Source organism: Muscardinus avellanarius (assembly GCF_963383645.1).
Source record: "Muscardinus avellanarius genome assembly, chromosome: 6".
In the NCBI taxonomy this organism is placed as follows: Eukaryota; Metazoa; Chordata; class Mammalia; order Rodentia; family Gliridae; genus Muscardinus; species Muscardinus avellanarius.
The window spans coordinates 48,855,398-48,875,505 of NC_137791.1; the positions used below are offsets into that span (position 1 = coordinate 48,855,398).

General features: G+C 37.2%; 1 pseudogene across 1 annotated transcript; it reads right to left on the reverse strand.

Annotated features, from left to right (window-relative positions):
* Nucleotides 1–18,102: 18,102 nt before the first annotated feature.
* Nucleotides 18,103–18,850, reverse strand: LOC308264030 (heterogeneous nuclear ribonucleoprotein C-like; annotated as a pseudogene). The gene has a single exon. The product of its transcript is annotated as a heterogeneous nuclear ribonucleoprotein C-like (transcript).
* Between the last annotated feature and the right edge of the window lie 1,258 nt (nucleotides 18,851–20,108).

Below are 20,108 nucleotides of genomic sequence, written 5' to 3' on the forward strand. Positions count from 1 at the left end.
AAGTTTTGTACAAATACATGTGAGAAAGATTCTATAGCAAGTGTACTTCCTTGCTATTTGATTATAAGAGCTTTCTTTCAGGCTTGAAACTTCAAACTCATAGTATAAGAACACCAAGCAACTGCTTTGATACTTCTCTTGACCCCAATTATGACAACTAAAATGCGCATACTAGCTATTCTCCTCAGGCTGCAAATCCTATCATCCCATCTTACATTCAAAGAGATGGCTGATTCCTCTCTATAGCTTAACCTCTCTGAGATTTCACCTGATTTCTCTCAGGAGAACTTCTTCTGCAAACCAATATCAGCCATTTCTCTTTTATGTCTGTCAGAATCCATGGAAATCATGGCCTAGTATAAAATGCAATCCACCTACTTCATATGGTAACTAGAGAGCAAACAACAGGGCCAAATAATAAGCTTCCTCTATCAGACAGAGCCTGTACCTTCTATAATATCAATTTATATTCACATAAAATAATGTTCACATCCTCCTCACATTATTCTCAGTTTCTCCTAGCCATACATAAAAGGAATATGAGCGGACACTAATCTGACTGCAAGTGATGAAGGCCTTCCTTGTGTATGCCATTTCAGACCAAATCAACATGCAATGTGTTTCCTGAATCATTAGCAAGAAAAAGACTGGTAGGTGTTATTTTAATGCTTTTTGTTCAAGATATTGGAACTACTGGATACATAACATTTTGAAATATTTATAAGCAATCATTTTTATTTGGGGAATATTTTGATGAAATATTCCATTTTGATTTATTACTGCATAATTTTTAAAACAGATATGCTCATTTTATGTCTGAGACTGCTTAGGGTCAGTGATAAAATGAAGAGAAAGATGATAGATATAAATACGTTGAGAGATTAAAGGTGGAGAAATGAAAGACTAAAAACTCTGAAATCAAATTCAGAGTGAGGATCAAAGCTAAAGTGAGGATCCTGTGTGCAGTGGACTGAATGAGCCCATGTCACATGACCTGTCCTATTGTTCATGACTAGTAATACACAAGACCATGGAATAACAGAAAAATAACTCTGATGGCATTCCACTAGTGATCTTTCCATGTTTGTGTTTTCCTACTATAAAATTATATGCAATGCAAAAATATCAACAAACATGGATAGGTGGACTTTTGCTATAGAATATAAAATATATGGTTCTTCTTCTTATTGTTGTTTTTTAAATAAATATTGCAGTTCAAAGTCCAATGAGACTTTTGTAAACAGTAAAGTTAAGGATGGAAGGCAAATTTTGTAATACTAATATTTTATTTATTTTTTAAATATTCTTATTTTATTATTAATTTCATTCATTTTGAACATGTTCTCTCTCTCTCTCTTAGATATTCTTCTATCTCTTTCTTTTTTATAATTTATTTATTTATTTATTTTAACAATTTTTTATTGAACGTAAGTAGTATACATTTATACTATATTTGGTGCCCTCTCCCCCCGCCCCCTTTCCCCCCCCACCAATGGTTGTCCAGGTTAACCATGTCTTATTCATAATTTTACACATGTTCAGGTGTAGAACCTCATTAATCCAGATCGGCCTTTCTCCTCTCCTATCTTTCCATTAAAACTTAGCTAGTATTTCCCCTCTAATATCTGGGGTCCTACTGGTATCCTTTGTGTTTTCTAGTTTGGGCATATTAGAGGAAACATGTGTATCTTCTCCTTCTGTGCTTGGCTGATCTCACTTAACATGATGCTCTCCAGGGCTTTCCATCTTCTTGCAAATTATATAATTTTGTTCTTCTTTATGGCTGAATAGAATTCCATTGTGTGTATTTCCCACAGTTTTGCTATCCATTCATCTGTTGATGGTGATCTGGGTTGGTTCCATATTTTGGCTATTACAAATTGTGCTGCTATGAACATAGGTTTGCATATGTTGCTGTATTTCTCTGAATTCAACCCCTTTGGAAAGATACCTAGGAGTGGTATAGCTGGATCATATGGTGGATCTATTCCCAAATTTCTCAGGAATCTCCACACAGATCTCCATAGTGGCTGAACTAGTTTGCACTCCCACCAACAGTGTAAAAGAGTTCCTCTTTCCCCACATCCTCGCCAGCATTTGTTGTTTGATTTCTTTATGCTTGCTACTCTGACTGGGGTTAGATGGAATCTCAGTGTAGTTTTGATTTGCATCTCCCTGATGGCCAGTGATGAAGAATATCTTTTCATGTATCTATTAGCCCTTTGTATCTCTTCTTTTGTGAAGTGTCTATTTAGTTCATTTGCCCATTTCTTGATTGGGTTGTTTGTTTTTCTAGTGTAGAGTCTTTTGAGCTCTTTGTATACTCTGGATATTAGCCCCCTATCAGAATGGTGGCTGGTAAAGATCCTTTCCCATTCTGTAGGCTTCCTCTTTAGGTTGTTCATAGTTTCCTTTGATGAGAAGAAACTTTTTAGTTTGATGTTATCCCACTTGTTTATTCTTGCTTTAATTTCCTGAGCTTTGGAGGTTTTGTTGAGAAAGTTACTGCCTGTGCCAATATGTTGTAGTGTTGAACCTATGTTCTCCTCTACTAACTTCACCATCTCAGGTCTAATTTCTAAGTCTTTAATCCATCTTGAGTTGATTCCTGTGTTAGGTGAGATATAGGGGTTTAGATTCATCTTTTTACAAATGGTTAGCCAGTTCTCCCAGCACCACTTGTTGAAAAGGCTGTCTTTTCTCCAGAGTATGTGTTTGGCCCCTTTGTCAAAGATTAATTGACTAAAGATGTGTGGGTTTGTTTCTGTATCTTCTATTCTAATCCACTGGTCAGTATATCTGTTTTTGTGCCAGTACCATGCTGTTTTTACTACTATTGCTCTATAGTATAGTTTGAAGTCTGGGATTGTAATGCCTCCTGCATGTTTCTTGTTATTGAGAATTGCTTTGGCTATTCTAGGTCTTTTCCTTCTCCATATGAAATTCATGATTGATTTTTCTAGGTCTCTGAAGAATGTCACTGGTATTTTAATGGGAATTGCATTGAACCTATAGATCAGTTTTGGCAGAATGGCCATTTTGATGATATTTATTCTGCCTATCCATGAGCACGGGAGATCTTTCCATCTTCCAAGATCTTCTTCTATTTCTTTCTTTAATGTTTTATAGTTTTTGTTGTAGAGGTCTTTTACATCTTAGGTTAGGTTTATTCCTAGGTATTTTATAGGTTTTGAGGTTATAGTGAATGGAATTGTTTTTGTTTCTTTCATTGTGGATTCGTTGTTGGCGTAAAGAAAGGCCACTGATTTCTTTAGGTTGATTTTGTAACCTGCGACTTTGCTGAATTTGTCGATCAGCTCCAGAAGTCTTTTGGTTGAGTTCTTTGGGTCTTCCAGATAAAGGATCATGTCATCTGCAAATAAGGATAGTTTTACTTCCTCTCTTCCTATGTGGATTCCTTTGATTTCCTTCTCTTGTCTGATTGCTGCAGCAAGAGTCTCAAGGACTATATTGAAAAGGAGTGGTGATAGTGGGCATCCTTGTCTTGTTCCTGACTGAAGCGGAAATTCTTGCAGTTTTTCCCCATTCAATATAATGTTGGCTTTGGATTTGCAGTATATTGCCTTGATGATGTTGAAGTACTTTCCTTCTATCCCAATTTTTTGCAGTGTTTTTAACATAAATGGGTGTTGGATTTTGTCGAATGCTTTTTCAGCATCTATTGCTATGATGATGTGGTTTTTTTTCTTGGTTCTATTTATGTGGTGAATAACATGTATTGATTTGCGTATGTTGAACCAGCCTTGTTTTTCTGGGATGAAACCGACTTGGTCATGATGTATTATTCTCTTGATATAGTTTTGAATGCGTATAGCTAGTATTTTGTTTAGAATTTTTGTATCTATGTTCATTAAGGATATTGGTCTGTAGTTTTCCTTTCTTGAGGTATCTTTATTTGGTTTGGGGATTAATGTGATACTGGCCTCATAGAAGGAATTTGGAAGAGTTCCTTCTCTTTCAATTTCCCGGAACATGTTATGAAGTATTGGTATTAGTTGTTCACTGAAGGTTTTGTAGAATTCAGCTGGGAACCCATCTGGGCCCGGGCTTTTCTTTGGTGGAAGAATTTTTATTGCCATTTCTATTTCTTTGGTTGTTATTGGTTGGTTTAGGCTTGCTATGTCCTCTTGGTTGAGTGTAGGAAGTTTAACTGTGTTTAGAAATCTGTCAATTTCATCCAGGTTTTCAGATCTATTGGAGTATAAATTTTTAAAGTAGTTTCTGATAATATTTTGAATTTCTTCACTCTCAGTGGTGATATCTCCTTTTTCATTTCTAATTTTGATAATTTGAGTTGATTCTCTTTTTCTTTTGGTTAGGTTGGCCAGGGGTTTATCAATTCTATTAATCTTTTCAAAGAACCAACTTTTTGTTTTATTGATTCTTTGAATTGTTTTTTTGTTCTCTATTTCATTTATTTCTGCTCTAATTTTGATGATTTCTTGCCTTCTGCTGGCTTTGGGAATAGACTGTTGCAGTCTTTCTAGGTCCTTTAGTTGTGTCATTAGGTTCTTTACTTGGAGGTTCTCTGTCCTTCTTATGTGGGCACTCAATGCAATAAACTTTCCTCTTAGAACTGCCTTCATGGTGTCCCATAGGTTTTGGTAAGTTGTGTCTCTGTTTTCGTTTGTTTCCATAAATTTCTTTATTTCTTCCCTAATTTCTGCCCTTACCCATTCGTCATTCAATAGTGTATCATTCATTCTCCATGAATTTGAGTACTTTCTTTCAAGTTTCCTGTTGTTGATTTCTACTTTGATTCCATTGTGGTCTGAAAAGATGCATGGAATTATATTACATTTTTTGAATTTGCTGGTATTTTCTTTGTGTCCCAGGATGTGATCTATTTTGGAGAAGGTTCCATGGGCTGCTGAGAAGAAAGTGTATTCTGTAGTTCCTGGTTGAAATACTCTGAAAATGTCTATTAGGTCCATTTGGTTTATGGTTTCCTTTAGTTCTAAAGCGTCTTTACTCATCTTTTGCCTTGAAGATCGATCCAGTGGTGTGAGAGGCGTATTAAAGTCTCCCAGAATTATTGTATTTGAGTCTACTTGGGATCTTATGTCCAGAAGGGTTTGTTTTACAAATGTGGTTGCACTCATATTTGGGGCATAAATATTTACTATCATTATATCTTCTTGGTGTATTGTTCCTTTTAATAAAAGGAAGTGCCCTGATTTGTCTCTTTTGATGTGTTTTAGTTTAAAGTCTGTTTTGTTGGATATCAGGGTTGCTACCCCTGCTCTTCTTTGGTCACTGGTGGCATGGTATATCTTTTTCCATCCTTTCACCTTCAGCCTGTGAATGTCTTTGGCTGTGAGGTGAGTTTCTTGCAGACAGCATATATTTGGATTATGTTTCCTAATCCACATTGCCAGTCTATGTCTTTTGATTGGTGAGTTAAGTCCTTTGACATTGAGAGATATTATTGAAATATGATTTTTGTTTTCTGTCATTTTGTGTTCTGTCTACTCTTGGGTGGTGTGATCTTTCTTCTTTACTTAAATGGCCCACTTATTAACTTCCTCTCTTCTCTGATTCTGAAGTCTGCTTCTTTTTTCTTCCTTATGATTTATTTCTTTAAGAATTTTCTTAAAGAAATTAAAAAATTTTCTTAAAAAAATTCATGAATTTTTTGAGATTCTGTTTATCCTGAAAGACTTTGACTTCCCCATTGATCTTGAATAGAAGTTTTGCTGGGTAAATGAGCCTTGGCTGGAAGTTATTTTCTTCCAGGGTCTGAATCACGTCGTACCAGTCTCTCCTAGCATTCCTGACCTGGGTTGTATAGTCTGGGGTGATTCTTATTGTTTTGCCTCTATATGTCACCAGTCCTTTGTTCTCACTGCTTTTAAGATTCCTTCCTTGGCCTCTATGCTGGTCAATTTGGTTATTATGTGGCATGGAGTGGTTTTTCTTTGGTCCTGTCTCAGTGGAGTTCTGTATGCCTCCTGGACTTGAACATTCAAGTCTCTTTCCATATTTGGAAAATTCTCTGAGATTATTTCCTTGAAGATATTACAGATGCCCTTGGTCTGTACCTCTATCCCTTCCTCAATGTCTATTATCCGTAAATTAGGGCACTTCATATTATCCCATAATTGCTGGATGTTTAGGTTTTGTTGCTGTAAAGATTTCTGTATATCGCTGACTGTGTTTTCGGTTTGGGATGTACTGTCTTCTAATGTTGATATTCTGTTTTCCATTTCATCTAATTTCCAGAATTTCTTTCTATTGCTGTCTTCATTTCACTTATTGCCTCTTTCATTTCGTTCCAGACCTCTTTCTGATTCTTTTTTAGTGTTTCTAGTTCACCTTTAACCTCCTCTATACTCGTTTTAAATCCTTTCATCATATTGAACATCAAGATTCTGAACTCCCCTTCTTGCATTTCTAGTAAGTAAAACAAACAGTCCTCCTTATTTACGCATATGGGGTCAGGTCCAAATAGTATGTGTGTATCTGATTGCTTTGGTAGCTTTCAGAATACCATCCAATGTCTCTTAGTTTTCTTTGTACTCTATTTTTATCTTCTTAAGTCACTCTGGGTGTTTGGACACCTTTCTCTACTTTAGTTGCTTTAGGTTTATGTGTCCGGATGTCTGATTTCACTGTTATTTGATTCTTTACAATTCACAGGTTCTGCGAAATTCTAACCTGTGGTCAGCACCTCTGCACTCACCACCCTAGCCTCCAGCCTGAGCGTCCCTACAGCAGGGGTGGAGAATGACCAAAGTATAGTTGAAACCTCCCCCTGAGGTCCTGAGCAGATTTTGTGGCCCGATGGATTTTCTTGTGTCTCTGGAAATTCCACCTGTGCTAGCCGGTGTGGTCCCAAGATGTACCCTGGGCAAATGGGTGATGGTTACTGGATGCCCACACTTACTGCCAGAGCTCTGCCTATTCCGAGAGTGCAGGCTGGATGCGCTGCTAATACTGGACCCAAGTGAGAGTGGATGCAGCTGTCTATTGCTGCTGGTATGCTCTTCCAAGATGTATTGAGCTGTGTTCTTTGCTTAGCACTAAGCCTCTGGTTACCAGGAGGGTGGGAACACCCAGCGGTGGGCCAGGGGTGCAGGGTAGGTGCTCAAGGGTCCAGTGCGCGTTGTCCAGCAATGGTCTCTGCCTCCCGTGTGACGTAGAAGCTGGGGGTGCCCCACGGAGATTTCCAGGTCACCCAGGGCTTTTGCAGCCTGGAAGGCCGGCTCTGGCAAGGTGGCAGGGGCTAGACACACAAGCAGACTTCAATTTATAGGTAGCAGTGTACAGGTACTGACTACCAGCAGGGGACCGTGGCGCAGGGAAGTTGCGCGAGGAGAGTGCTGGGGTCTGAGGCTTGAGCCCGTGCTGGGGGGTTGGGGCTGCACACACGCTAGGACCCCAACTTACCAGGGCGCCCTCAGGTACCTGAATTGGTGCAGGAATCCGTGGGAGTCTCTATGCAGTTGTGATCTGGTCGCTGGTGGGCACACAGAATTCTGGTGGCTGCTGCTCGCTGCTTAAGATGCGGTCCTAAGTCCGTTTTTAGTCCCGAATTATCTTTCCATGGTAATATAGGGCAGGCAGCTCCTTGGGCAGCTGCAAAGGCAGCCCGCCGATCAGCTTTCCGATCAGTGTTCCGATTGTATTTGCAGAAGGTCCCGTGTCCGATCTTTGTTCTTCTTCAAGTTCAGGGTTCCGCCGAGGTACTTGGATGTGTTTTGGTTCCTGGTATGTATTTATTTTGTTGATTTAGACACTGCTTTCTAAGTATTTAAACTTTATTTGCTTCACCTACTGAGAAGTGCTGTGTCCCTCGGTCGCCATTTAAAAAAAAAAACATAATACTAATATTTTAGATAAAATAATTTCAGACTGGGTGTGGTGGTGCACACTTGTAATCCCATTACTTGAAAGGCTGAGATAGAAGGATCACAGGTTCACAGCCAGCCTCATCTACTTAGTGAGGCCCTCTGCAACTTAGTGAGACCCTGTTTTAAAATAACAGAAGAAAAAATAGGGCTGAGGGTGTAGCTTGGAGGTAGAAAGGCCCTGAGTTCCATCCCAGGTACTGCCAAAATAAATTTTTTTCAATAAGCTTATCTTAGTCATGTAAAATTTACAAAATAGAATAAGTTTTGTCTTTTTGCCTTTAAATGAGTCCTTTTATTTCTACTATGACTAAGAAAAACACAAAAATGAAAACAAGTGGTGACAAATTTTCCAATAGATGAAATATTTTTATCTATTAAACAAAGAAAAGGAGAAGGAGAATAAGAAGGGAAGAAAAAAATTGAATTCATGAACCATCTGCCACCCCTCTCAAAATAAAAAAGAAATCATACTCAGATACTTATTTTATTTTTATGACAGAATATATTTATTCTTCACTCACCGATATCAGGGCTTGGGGCAAGAACTGGAAATATTGTGAAGAAAAAAAATATAGAGAAATCATAACTTAATAGAACTTTTAGTCACATAAAGAAGAGAATACTCAAAATAATTACATAGCTAGGCATTGAAGATACACTGAGGAATTAAGAAGAGAAAGCTCAGAATGAGAGTGCCTGGCGGGAAAACAAGAGAATGTATGAGATCCTGAGAATGAGACATTGCAGAAGAAACCTAAGGTTTCTCAAGTTGAGACTATGTAGAAAAAAAGGAAACATTCCTTTTTCAGACAAAAAGAAAATCCCATGCTAATTCTTTGAGGTAGGAAATTGTTTGTGAAAATAGAAGGTCAGTAAGTCTTCAGCCTGGCTATGGGGGAAAATGTGTCATTAAGAAAAGCAGGGCTTCTGCCTGTGATTTCTCAGTCATGTGCAATTGCCTTATTAGGCAGGAAACACAAACTTTCACATTGGCCTCTGAAAAGAAAATAAGGTTCGTTTTCTACAGAAGAATCCATTTGTTTGCCTTTGATTTTATAGGGGACAGTTTATATACTATGATTAACACAAAACAGTAACTAGAGGCTGGAATCCAGCAGACATCACAATCCACCCAACCTTAAATGAAGATGCACAAAAAAATGTCCCATTTCCCACAACTTCACAGAGACTCACTGGTCAAGGTTGCCACAATGCAAATCCAATGATTACTTATCTCCCATGACAACTCAGCAGCATTTGTCACAGAAGATCATTTTCTTCTTGAAATGCCTCTTCCACATTAAGATGTGTTGGCCTCCTGTTTTGTTTTGTTTTTTGGGCTTTTTTTTTTTCCTGTCTCATCTGCTACTCTTCCTAATCTCCTGGATGCTTCTTCTAATCTGCTTCAATTCTCAATGTAAAAAATGCATGTTAAAGCTCAACCCTCCATCTTCTAATTCCATATACTCTTTCTTCCAGGTGAGTGACTTTAAACATCTCCATCTCCTAAATCTCTTAATCTCCAATCCTGACCTCTCCCTGCTCTTAAAAATACCACTTGACACCTCCCCTTAGTGATAATCTATACAGGTATCTCATACAGAATGTAGCCAAAGAAAATTTGATTTTCCCCTCTGTTATGAGTGTTTTAATATCTTTGGGTCTCACAGGCCCCCAAAGACCTAGCTTTGAATTATTTTGCTCCTGCCAGACGCACACAAATGGCTGGCCACCCATTTGTTCTCCTATCAGCAGGACCAGTGGCATCCAAGGATCCACAGTCTAACAGATTTCACTTGCATATCAACCCAAAAAATCATTCAAACAAACCAATCAGATCCTCCTTCAAGAATCAGGGGACACTGCCCATTCCAGGTAATGCAAATCTTGCTTTTCACAGCCCTTCTTGTAAATTATATATAATTTAACTCCTAAAATCTTTATAAAATAGTTTATTATCTAACTTCTACAAAAGAAAACTATGTTTAGTTAAGCTCTCTCTCACCTGTATCACCATAATGACTCCCAAGATGGACTCTCAGCATTTACTTTTACTGTAAACAATTCATTATTCATACAGTATTGCTTTTTCAAAAAACCACTACTACTTTTCCATCACACTTAAATTACAAATTCTTTCCCTGGCTTTCTAAGTCATAAATGATTTTATTTTGCCTGCCTCCTAAAATCAACTTGCCCTTTGTTTCACATTATCTACTCTGTTTCAAACATACTGATCTTTCTCTAGAATTTGATAAACTTCTTTTTGCTTTAGGGCTTTAAATTAGCTGCTCTTTCTGACTGAAAAGCACTTCCTTTTTCTCTTGTTTTGGCTGGAAAACTATAGTCATTCAGATTGCCGTTCAAATGCCATCTCCTTTTAGATATCCCCTCTGATCTCCCAATTTCTGATATATCACCTTTTTTCATTCTTCGTACCCTTACTATCATTTTTATCTTATTTATTTATCTCTCATTTATTTGGCACTTGCCCCCACCTCCAAGATTAGAAACTTCTGAGCACAAAGGCCTAATGAGCTTATTCAACTATGACATCTCACTATGGACAGCCCTGCCACACACATAATGGAAAATTAATATGCAATGGATAAGAGATCAAAAAATGAAACAAAGCAATGCAATTATTAAATCATAAATCTAAGATTCATAATGACTCAAATCCCATTATATATGAGAACTCTCAATCTTCGTCCCCTTCTAAATAAAATAGAATTATAACTATTCCAGAGAAGGGGTGGGAAAATTAAATTAGATATAATAAGTCTTAAATTCCTAAACAATTCATAAAATATAGTATAGTACCTACATGAGAGTATAAACTATTATTGATTTGATCTATCTACTTCATGCAGCTTTCTAAAAATATTTAGTATATGACACATAGAAAAGAGAAGAAAAATCAGAATCTCAAGCTCTCAATTTATTCAATTGCTACATGCATTTGCTTGTTTACAAAGACTGAACAGAAATTTTATAATTTCTTATTCAGATTTTGTGTCCTCCATACCAAACAAGGATAATATAAGAAAATAAAGCTACAGGGCAAAATCTCTAGGAAACATAAAAATCCTCAACAAAATATGATCAAACCAAATACAACAGCACATTAAAAAGTTTTTATACCACAACCAAATGAGATTTACCCCTGGGATATAAGAATAGTCAACAGAGAAAGTCAATACATATGATATTTCAATTAACAGAATGGATAAAACATAAAATCACCTTACTAGATAAAATGAGGGCATTTGATACAGTTCAATACACTTATATGGTAAAAACATTTTATTTAGTTATCTTTGATTTTGTTAGATTATCCTAACACTTACCACGTTCATTCTTGATTTGCCAATGTAGTATATATGTAGAATTTTTAGAAAATACAGAGATCTTACCTTACTTCTCTTTACCCCATTCCTGATTTTGTGCTATTGTGGTCATACATTGAATTTTGTTGTTGTTTTTCTTATTTTTGTTTTAAATTTCATACAGTTACTTATGATGAAACCAGACTCAGAGTCTAAACTTTCTGGCTTGATATCCTTGATTCTTTGGGATTTTTGTTTGTTTTGTTTTTTTAAAATAATTTATTAAAATTATCTGGACTTGGTGGTACAGGCCTATAATCCCAGTACTTGGAAGGCTGAGACCAGATGATTGCAATTTTAAGGCCAGCCTCATCAACATAGCAAGATCCTGCTTCAAAATAAAAAGAACTAGAAGTGTAGCTCTGAGGTAGAATGCCCCTGATGTCAACCCCCAGCATCAAAAGTATTGTCCCAAAATGTGTGTATACATATATGTAAAGATATAAATATATGTAAAATGATATCAATATTAACTATAACAAGACCCTCAAGAAAAAATTGCTCTTTTGAAATACTTTGATGTAAATTTTTAGGAAGAGTCAATAATCTATAAAGTTTATATTTTGATCCTGAAATATTTGTGTCTAAGTTCATGTATACTATGAAAGTTTTTTAATTACTCAAGTTATTTTTTCTTACCTGTAAGGTGAAGATTGCAGTGCAAATCTACCTTACAAAGTGGTTGTGAGAATTAAATAATAGTTTTTTATAAAGACAATAAATACTGATTACCTTCCATTGATGGAAGAACTATGTATTACATCATACATAAAGATTATGAAGGGCAGTGGCCTCTATGTCATCTTGGAGAGGGTTGGGTAAGGCAAAGAAAAGAGTAAGGTAAAGTAACCAAGGACTGCTACATATTTTCTATTTTTGTTTTGTTATTTCCTTTTATATTTAAGCCTAACTATACAAAAATATTATAAGGATTTTGAGGCCAATGACTACACCATTTAATTGGGGTATCTTCAACTATACTTAGCTTAGTGCAAGCACTCAATCATAATTATAATGATTAAATAATAGAAAGATAAATAGTTAGATGGTAGGTGGGTTGACTAGCATCCTAAGAAAATCAATCTTATCAATCCCATGCTATATTTAAGAAAGGTTTTTAATTGCAGAGAAATGTTGAAAAGGGGAAAAAATCTCATATAGCAATTTTTTAAATTTATTCTTTAGAAAAAGAGATTGTTGAACTTTAGAAGGTAAAATTGTCAATTTTCCAGTTGTGATTAGCACCAGACCACAGGAAATATAAGAAATATTTGCCTCTGTTTCAGGAGCAAAGGAACTTGGAAGAAAGAAAACAGAGGAAACATCAGCTGTTGAAACTTATCACTACTTTTAAACATATGTTAGAATAGTGTTGAGTGTTGTTAATTGTCAATTTAAACTTGAAAAGTAATATCCCAAGAATTATTAGAAAAATATTAAATATATATACATGGGGAATATCTCTAAAAAAATATATATATATATACATATATATATAATCTCTCTATAGAGATTAAATAGATAATACATAGATATAGAGAATTAATATAGATACATAGATCTATATTCCAACATAATATATCATTTATCATTAGGTGTACTTCTTCTGCCCTTACAGGAAAAGGAAATTTGAAAGTCATATTCTTTTTTTTTTTTTTAATTTTATTTTATTGGTGCACTGTATTCATACATCATAGTGGGATACAAACTTTTGTAGACATACATGCACACATCGCCCAGTCAGCCCCCACCCGATCCCCATCCCATTCTCTCCCCATCCCTCCCTCCCATGCTTGGCTTAGTGGTTGACATCTAGTATTATAGCAATTTATCCAAAATTAAAAATGATAATCTCACATAACAGTTTCATTTGTCTGATACCAAGCTTTTGATGACTTAAAGATAATATTTCAATATTTCTTTTTGCTTTCTTTCTTACCAGAGAATATTTTTTTCTTTTTTTTAGGTGAAACTATCATATATTTATTTTTCAGAAAAAAATCTATCCTGATATGGAATATGGACTCTAGATACCCAAAACAATCTCAAAGCAAAAACAAAGCTAGAAGATGTATATTTTCTGATTTCAAACCATATAAAGCTACAATAATTGAAACAGTGTAGTACTGTTCTAAAGGCAGATATATAGACCATTGGAGTTAAATACAAGCCTAGAGCTAACTTCTTCCCTATATTGTCAAGTTATTTTTGACAAGGTTTCCACGAAGATTTGGTGGTAGAAATAATAATCTTTTAACTAAATATTGTCATATTCTTGATAAGGAGAAAGAAAATAGTGACTATGGGATGCAGTACATCTCAGTAGCCATAACAAACAAAAATCAACTACCAAGAAAACAGCTCCTTGACAAGAAAAACAAAGCAGTGAAGATATTTATGAACAAAATCATAAAAAAGGGAGCTATGCGCTGGGCGTGGTGGCTCATGCTTGTAATCCTTGCACTTGGGAGGCTGAGACAGGAGGATCACGTAGGTTCCAAGCCAGCCTCAGCTGGCTTAAGAGACCCTGTTTCCAAATAAAATATAAAATAGGTCTGGGAGTGTAGCCGGAGGTAGAAGGCCCCTGGGTTCCATTCCCAGTACCACCAAAAACAAAAAAGGAAATTATGGCAAAAGAAAATTAAATACTCAGAACATGAGATCCACAGCAAAGAGTCCGAGCACATGAGTGACTTGGTGTGGCAGCCTGTGCCATCTCTGGCCCGAACCGTGACTGCTGGCTCTGCAGCCCCAATAAGTTCTGACAAATAAACCAAGAACTTCAAGTACAGAAAGCAGTGGCAGAGCTCTAACATCTTAAGCAACCAGCATTGTACTTCAGGGATGGCGTAAAAGATTTAAAAGCTTATGCGCTCACCAGGAGCCAGCACCCGCAGCAGTGCACTGTATCCTCCAGACCTGGCCTGCAGGACAATAAGTTAACCATGTTTCTCAGCAGATGACCAACCAGAGCAGCCGCAGGAAACCCAAAGGCTATCTGGCAGCCCTCTGACATGGTTGAGTTAGAGCCTACAGAGACACAGGGAAGGCCCATAGTGCCCAGGGCACAGTACTGGTGGCACAGGTTAAAATGAGGTCTCTCTGAAATTACACTTGACACCCTCTGCCAGTGCAAGTAGGGAGTGCAGGCGCAGGGCTGAAAGGGCAGAACACAGGGCCAGAAGGTGAAGAGCCTAGGGCCAAAAGGTACCAAGTCCAGAGTAAAAAGGTGTAGAGCCAAGGGCCTGAAAGTGCAGGACCCAGGCCTGGAAAGTGCAGACCTAAGGGCCTGAAAGCACAGAACATAAGGCTATAGAACATGAAGCCCAGGGCAAAGAACACAGAACCCAGGGCCTGAAGTTGCAAAGCCCAGGGCCATAGAGTGCAGAGCTGATAGTGCAGAACCCAGAGCTGGAAAGTGCAGAGCCAGGGTAGAAAACACAGAACACTACACTTACACAGAACTCATTTACTGTGATACCCACTGCCTTGACACCCAAGAATAAAACAGTCAGAGGCTAGAGAGGGACATAAAGACTCATAAAGTGGGTCCAAAAGCTGACAATAGGTTGCAGAGCAAATGAGAGATGTTGAAACATGCTCCAGAATCTACTGCAGTGAACAGTAAACATTATACGGCCCTATATGTGTAAATTAGCAGTACTGTTTTTTTATCCTTCTTTCTCACTGTTGCTAGTTTTGTTTTGTTTTGGTTGTTTTCTGGTCTTTGATTTACTATTGTAATTGTTATTTTTTGTTGGTTGTTTTGTTATTTTACACATGTTTGTTCACTTCCCCCATTACTTTTTGAAGCTTCCTCCCTCTATCCTATCTACTCTCTTCTTTCAAATTTTTTTACTTTTGCCGTGTGTGGTGGTGCACGCTTGTAATCCCCGCGCTTGGGAGGCGGAGACAGGAGGATCGCGCAGGTTCAAAGCCAGCCACTCACTAGCTTATGAGACCTTGTTTTCAAACAAAAAGTATAAAATATGTCTGGGAGTGTAGCCTGGAGGTAGAAGGGTTTCCAGGAACCCCAGTATTATTTCAACTGTTACACTCTTTATATCTCTTTCTGCATATTTCCCTTCCCTCAACCTCATCCATCACTCAATTAGAGTCTGTGTTCTGATGTTGGAATAGACTATATAAATGATAACCAATTCTTCTCCCATCAAAGGAAACTATCTATCTCTCCAGCCCTTGAATGTAGATTAGACATGTGACTTGCTGTACCTAATGGAATGATAATAAACAAAATTCAAGAAGAGTCTTGACAAGAACTTGAATTGTTTATAATGCTTAGAATGATAATAGGAGGCATCGTATTGCTGTAGATGGTATGCCACATTGCTGTAGATAGAACTCCTGTGGCAATATGTGGCCCAGTTTATCCTCTGTTATCCAAGAATCAGCCTAACCTGGAAATGAGACCGTGTAGATTTAGCCAACCCTGTCCAACATATCAACTGATCACAGACACATGAGCAAGCCTAGCTGAGAACAGCTGAGCTCAGAATAGAAAACTGTCCAGCACATTAAGAACTAAATAAATTGATAGTTTATGCTACTTTTAGAACTTGGGGTAATTTATTTTGTGAAGAAAATATTTACTGAAAGATAAAGCTTGTTTATCTTTGTCTTATTGATTTTTAGGTAAACAATTTATTTCTATTAAAAGAAAATATTGAGTCTATGTCACACAGAGTTTTTGAGTACCACCAGAGTAAAAGGATATCCAAAATCCTTTTCTAAGTATTTATCCAAAGCAACTCATAAATTATTCATTCAGTTAAGCATTTTTAATTAGTTCATGATCATATATGATCATGGTAACAAAGATTTGAAAAAATATCAGTTTCACCCAAAGTTAGTTGCTGGTGCCTGTAGATTTTCTATTAAAATGAACATATATAATAATAATGGATATGGCTTTACCTACATTAAAAAAGGAAAAAAAAATAACAAGAAATGTGGTAAGAAATTGAACTTGCTGGTATTTTTCTGAATCTATGACAGAACTTCAGCTGTGTTTACTGCTTACTTATTAGATTTATAGAGAATGTCTTTCAAGGCACTGGCAGAAGTTAAACTGTTTGCTTATGTTCAGCAATAAGAGGTTTAAAAGCAGTCTTGATGGCTCCATCACAGGATGTCAGAAACAATTAGGACCTTAAAGGAGTCACTCACAGAGGTTGAAGATACCTCTTAGGCCATAAAATCACTCTTAAAACTTCATACTGTGAGAACACTAATTGACACATGAGAAACACAAAGTAAAATAATCATATTAATTCAAGACAATTTCTTCAACAATTTACCATAAAATTTATCGAAAGTGACCATAAAAATATAAAACATTTTAAAAACTTTAAAAATCTGTATAATTTCCTTGCTTCTTCATTAGACAGTTTGGGATGGCACTTAATGTAACATCACATCTCTATTTGTTTTTTAAAATTATACTGCACTAAGATAGCTTCAATAATGTACTTTCTGAAATAAGTACACAAAAAAGATGAAAATTTAGCCAAGATGCAAGTTAAACTTTTGTTTGGGTCATCAACTATGTACTAGCCTTACCATGGGTTAATACACAAGCATATATGTCATATATGCTAATTTTGTGAACTCAGAAATAGTGACTCTCATGAATCCTTTTTTCTAAAAAGCCTGTTTGGCTGATAAAACAATAAATAACTTTTAGTGCCTACTGTTTACATAGTGCTGTCCTGATTTCAAATTATTTCTTTGCAAAACTATACTGTTCCCATCTACATTTTACATTTAAGCAAGTTAGAATTCATAAGAGTTGAGTTATTTAAAATATACAAACAGTAATGTGCATTTATTTTTTCCTCCAAATTTCTGGGTTTTTTTTTTATTATTTTTTATGGTGGTACTGGGGTTCCTGGAAGCCCTTCTATCTCCGGGGTACACTCCCAGACCTATTTTTCCATTGTTATTTGGAAACAGGGTCTCCTAAGCCAGTGCGCGGCTGGCTTCAAACCTGCGCGATCCTCCTGTCTCTGCCTCCTAAGTGCGGGGATTACAAGCGTGCGCCACCACACCCGGCAAATTCCTGGTTTAATAAGGACTTGTTTACTTTGGGGGAAAAAAGGTCCCAAACATCAGGCTTTTCACAAAAATAACCCACAGAATCAATTTTAGAAAACAAATATTAAGACAATTACTCTATTTTTCTAGAGGATGTATTTGATAGGCCAACTCTCATTCACAAAAATACATTTTTACATTTGTGTCGGATACTCTTGTGTGGGGCTTAACACACATACCTATAACTCAAAGCTGTTCACAGGTGCTACAGCTAAAGGAGATTGCCTTTGCATTTAGGGAAGCAACTACTGAAAAACATGTTTGAATGGAACTGTACTCCCTGTATAACAATAGCTTGTTTTGGAGAAGTTGATAAAAACTATACAACCTTTTTTCTGTTAAATCATAAAGAGTTATCAAAATGAAAAACAAAAATTACAGGGTAAGACTTAACAATTCTATTAGGAGCATCATTGGAAAATGGGACTAGAGGCAGGGGAATATGATTAATGAACCTGGGAAGAACCAGGGAGAACATTGAGCATGTGCTGAACATACTAGGGGAGAGGATCTGGTGAAATTTTGGTCTCAGACAAGTGCCTAGGACCCGCAAAAAAAAAAAAAAAAAAAAAAAAAAAAAAAGTAAATAATGGGATACGATGTCTAAACTCCGCTACGTGCTTAAGCGTCATTCTCGCCACTGCGCTCTCTTTCACCCTCTCCTTCCTCAGCCTCTCTTCATCATTTTTAAGCAACTCCAACTGGTCTCCTCCATTTTCTTATCATCATTTTCCTGTAGCCCCTCCCTTTAGCAGTGCTCTGCACCCCACCCCCCAGATTCCATCTTCAGTCTTCACAAAGCTGCTGCTCTGCTCGTCTTCCAACTTTTCATTCTTTGTCTCTACTGGGGACAAGAAGGCAGCCTGCTTGTGTGCTTTGTTCCTTTTCAATTTTTTCCAGCTTTTCCAGAAGTGAATCCACTTATTGTTTTATCTGAGTCGGCTTTTTTTTGTAGTAGCCTGAAGGTTATCTCCTTTCAACTTTCCAGACTTGGAATATCCCTGCTGTCCACTCTTAGAATTAAGACCACTTTTTCCCCTTTGGGAGGTGTTTCCAGATATGCTCTGGCATTTAGAGGGCACAACTGCCCTCACATTAGGAGGAAGAGGAAAGACTTGTGCCAGGTAACTGTACATCTTGTCATAATGATCCTGTTGAAAGTCATAGTCCAAGTCAAAAGAGGAGCCTTACATCTCCGCTGTTATTTCACACATGTCTTTCCTCAGTTCACTTTTGGCTCTGCAGCCAGATTGATATCTAAAACATGGCCGGCAATCATTCTGCCATCTTGTCCTGCCACAGAAGCCCAGGCATATCTCTTGTTAAAGCCCTTATGAACACAGCAACCCACAATTTTGCCACACTTTTAAAAGATTGCCTCTACATCAGACTTTGTGACCACAAGAGTATTGAGATTACCAATGAATACGCAGGAGTTTATGAATCTGTCTTATTGGTAACATTGCTAGTCATTGCACTTACACTTAACAGGTTCCTCACAAAACTAGAAAAACAGGAGGGGAAAGGGGACAAAGAAGAGATTCAGTTCTAAATCCTCAACTCCCAAGTTCTAAGTGATGACAGGGCTGCTCAAGGTCAGCAAGGAGGCGGTGACCACTCAGTCTCTGTCTCTTCACAAAATGGCCAGTAATGTGCATTAACATTTTTTTTTAAATGTGATCCAGAAAAGGTCTTGACACTTAAGAAGTAGAGAAGCACTGTACAACTTATATTTAGATTAGGAGCAGACAATTAGATGCCCAAGATTAGAAGAACAGTTTTCAAGAGTCTGAGTTCTTAAAAACTTTTATGGAAAAAATATAACCCATTGTACTGGACAGGGCTCCACTGCAAAAAAACAAAACTACTCTAGGTAGTTTAACATAAAGTAATTTAAGTCACTGAGTGTTCGAAATAGCTGGACTGTGTTGAGCAGTGGGCCCTGGACTGGCCCCAGCAAGGTCTCCAGGGACAGAGATCCCACCTGCCAGGACACCTTCTGCGCTGCCTCTCAGTGGATCACTCAGTTGCTCTTCTCTATTTCCCAGCCAGAGTTCAAGATCAATCAGAAGATTCGTCCTCTACAAAGACTTGGTAACACCCAGACTTGTGCCTCCTGTAACCTGTGGCTATTAGCACATATTTCATTTTATTTTACTCATTTGTTTCAATGTGTATTTCCCCTTCTATCCTCAGATTTTAAGGGTATATTTTCTTTATAGCTATATCTCTAGTGTTTATTACAAGTCCTCAATTAAATTCTTATTTTGTAACAGTCATAACTCTGAGATATTTACATGAATTCATTTATTAAATCTGCATAATTTTCCTATGAGAGAGGTCCAATTGCTATTCTCATTTGAACTCAGGCAATCTGGATCCAGAAATTGCATCCTAATGTCTCCCAGAGATAGCAACTCAAGGCAATTAGAGGACACACAATAATAACAACAAATGAAATAGCAGTAAATAAAAAAGACTGAAGCTCCAGCCGGGCGTGGTGGCACACGCTTGTAATCCCCGCGCTTGGGAGGGGGAGACAGGAGGATCACGCAGGTTTGAAGCCAGCTGCGCTAGCCTAAGAAACCCTGTTTCAAAATTTTAAAAAGAAGTATAAAATAGGTCTGAGAGTGTAGCCCGGAGGTAGAAGGGCTTCCATAAACCCCAGTACCACCAAAAAAAAAAAAAGACTGAAGCTCCAAAGATGCATTCAATCAAGCTTTTGAGATTT